The sequence below is a fragment of the Etheostoma spectabile genome, chromosome 5, assembly GCF_008692095.1.
Source record: "Etheostoma spectabile isolate EspeVRDwgs_2016 chromosome 5, UIUC_Espe_1.0, whole genome shotgun sequence".
NCBI classification, from domain to species: domain Eukaryota; kingdom Metazoa; phylum Chordata; class Actinopteri; order Perciformes; family Percidae; genus Etheostoma; species Etheostoma spectabile.
In genome coordinates, this window is record NC_045737.1 from 11,801,260 (window position 1) to 11,804,309 (window position 3,050).

The window sequence follows — 3,050 nt, forward strand, 5'->3', positions numbered from 1 at the left end:
CACACACACACACACCCTCACCATCAACTGGTGTAAACTATGAAGCCTACACATCTGCGTAGAAGCAGGAGTACAATGAGGCTACAGGCACCAATCGTTTATTTAATAGTAACAGCACATGTGCGCAACTTTAAGTGTGCCAAGATTACTTATGGCCAGAGTTAAGCCTTTATAGATTAGTCAACGGAGCCTTTATGAGAGGGTCTCCAGCTCACCATGTGTGGCAGTTTCCCCCTGAATTGTTGTTTTACTTTCAGAGGGAGAGAGAAACCCCACACAAAGCGCAGTAATCACACTGGAGATCCTGGATGTAACCATGGAAGCGTTTGTCTCCGTCCTCAATGGGCTGCCCGGCCATTCATTTACTGATTGCGCTGAATCAATATTTAGGCTTTTCAATTTTATTAGCTGCTCCGAGGGGGGATTTTTTTTTTGGCACAAGGCGAAAAGAAATTAGCAGTGGCCAACCACTTTTAATCGTTTTCTTATAGTGTTATACAATATGTCTGCTTGAGCTGTCTGGCATTATTGATGAGGAGTATCGCTATACCCATTTGTTTCCTTTATTCTCTGCACTATTAATCTACCACTGGCAATGTAACGCCTGGAGTCACCAACCATTACTGACACATTAACTGAAAAATAAATCCGAGGCGTCTGCATTGTCCTAGAGACGGTATAGCCATGTGTCACAAAGAGATATCATCTTGCATCCAAGTCTTTCTGTGAAATCATCCAGTAAAGTTTTGCTGGCCGCTGTAGGCTGCTGCCCACACTTACAATGACAAAGAAAAGCATATTTGAATAAAGACATAACATAATTCATTCCAACTTACCTGACACCTTGCTTGGCCTCTCTGTCCAAAGATAAATTACTATAATGTGTTTATTGCTGAGGATAACATCGATGAGTGCTTTTCAGAGTCTTCGGCTGCTTCTCTTCTCAAACAGCAGCTAATAATAACTGCATCATTGTATCGTTTGCTAAAAACTGAACTCGGGTATTTTCCTTTGGCAGCTTTGCAGTCCCGGTGAACAACATGGGAAGGAGCGCGTTTGTCATCTAACGGGACTGGAGAAGCCGGGAGAAATAGCAGAGACGGAGCGGCTCCCGGGTCTGTTCAGGACCTTCTCCTCTCTCTACACACAGCTCCGTCCTCCGGCAGCCATGTGAGAGCTGCTGCTACTGTACACACACGACTCACTGTTCCAACAGAAAGATTAGTTTGCAGCTACTCAGGGACTCCTGCTCGTCTCCCGGTCGCTGCCTAATGAGACATGTTTTAATCCTATTTGTCTCAAAGGTGCGCGGTGTGGTGGTGGACAGCTCCACCCTGTGACCCGAACAGGCGTAGCTAGAGCCCCCGAGCAGCAGCAGTAGTCCTGTTAGGGCTAACTTACTCTCCCCTCTCTTGTGGTCATTAAAAATAAACTTTGAAAATGTGTACTTTTTCATAAGAAACTTTAAATCTAACACACATGTAGTTTTATGCAAAATGCCGCGTGCATGCTTGCCGACGTAGGTTAGCATGTTGCTCGCTGTTAATTTATAAATTTAAGTTTAACGTTAACGCTAAAAACGTCCTCTACTAAATGTCAAGACGGCATTGCTGTCTTTACAAATGATTTAGAATATACTTTAATACAATTTACTCCTATATTTTAAAGTGAATTTAGCTGACGCTAAAGTTGTTAAGCTAAAGTTAGCTAGTTGAGTTACCCTGCATGTCCTCCATAAACTCAAACGTTAATTACCCTTTTCTTTCTACTGGGTGGGTAGGTTGTATTTTGAATAACAGGGTCGTTAGTTTAGATAAACGGAAACCAATTAGTTAATATACGGGTATGATTATTTATATAGCTACACCTGTTTGAATAAAATAATCCGAAACTAACCACTTCAATCCAAAATATTGGCTCAGTTGTCTGTTCCCAGGGTTCCACCACTGCCATTTAGCGCCATCTCGCGATGTGTTGGAGTCGTCACTTTTAACGTCATTACGTAAACATTCTGTGGACGTGGCGTGAGCAGTAAGACAAGACAACTAGCTAATCGAAGGGAAGGTGAGACCGAAAATAATCCCCTGGAAGTATGGATATTATCCAGGTCAACTGATTGATCAGTGTTCACTTTGTCAGGTAAATGTTTTTTTTTGATGACTTCCTCCAAATACATTATTAATCAAATGTGACAACTGACCGATAGAAATGTACAAACGTTACTAGCTAGTCACATTCACATTCACATTCACATAGGTGGACAATAGATAGCACTAGCCTAGCCTGTGCAGATGGTTCTCAGTTTGCTAACTTTGGCTTAAACAGACGGGTTTCTAAAGTTACGTAAGTATTCCTGCTGGACAACAATATCGACTGGACTGTCGTGGGGTGAGAGGGACTGAGGTTTAGCTTTAGGTTTATCTATGTTGTTTCATAGCCAATTTCTTAGTTAAATAGTAGCTAGCTAACCTGGAATTTTAGCCACAGTAACGTTAACTTAATTAACGTTATTGCAAGCTTAACGTTCGCTTGTTAATTGCAGGTATACATACAGTCAACACCTTAGATTGTTAGCTGCTAACTTAGCTAACATCACCTCACGTTCAAAGTAGTAATCTAAAGTAAAAATGAAGTCGGCTTTATTTACAGCAGCACATCAAAGCTGTGATAGGGGAATAGCTAGGTAATAATATCGCGTTACCTAGGGATGTTCTCATGGCCGTAATGCTTAACTAAGCATAAATATTTCAAGGACATTGACAGCTCGACGATTTAGCGTACTGCTGGACTGGTAACGTCGCTTATCGAACTGAAAGAGCCCCAAATCTTATCTACTTTGTCTGTCAGAGAGATGGACTTTAGTCCGTTGTTTAGCTTATAGTGTAAGAAAAGTTCACTAGTTAATTAAAGGTTTCTGAGAAATTAATGCATAGTTGTATAGAGTGTCATAACGTTCACATAGACCAGTTTTCATTTACTTTCTTTTGGTATTCAGTGGCTTGCATAAGTTTACACACCCATGTTAAAGTTGATTAAAAAGAGGAATAAAA

General features: G+C 41.1%; 2 protein-coding genes across 2 annotated transcripts in view; one reads left to right on the forward strand and one right to left on the reverse strand.

Annotated features, from left to right (window-relative positions):
* adgrv1 (adhesion G protein-coupled receptor V1) overlaps nucleotides 1-1,367 on the reverse strand; it is a 150,895-nt gene extending 149,528 nt beyond the window's left edge. Inside the window, 1 exon segment of the mRNA XM_032516956.1 lies at nucleotides 837-1,367. The gene's annotated coding sequence lies outside the window, so the exon portion shown is untranslated.
* Nucleotides 1,368-1,985: 618 nt separating this feature from the next.
* The window catches only part of lysmd3 (LysM, putative peptidoglycan-binding, domain containing 3), a 5,055-nt gene continuing 3,990 nt past the window's right edge, over nucleotides 1,986-3,050 (forward strand). Inside the window, exon 1 of the mRNA XM_032517038.1 lies at nucleotides 1,986-2,139. The gene's annotated coding sequence lies outside the window, so the exon portion shown is untranslated. The remainder of the gene's footprint in view (nucleotides 2,140-3,050) is intronic.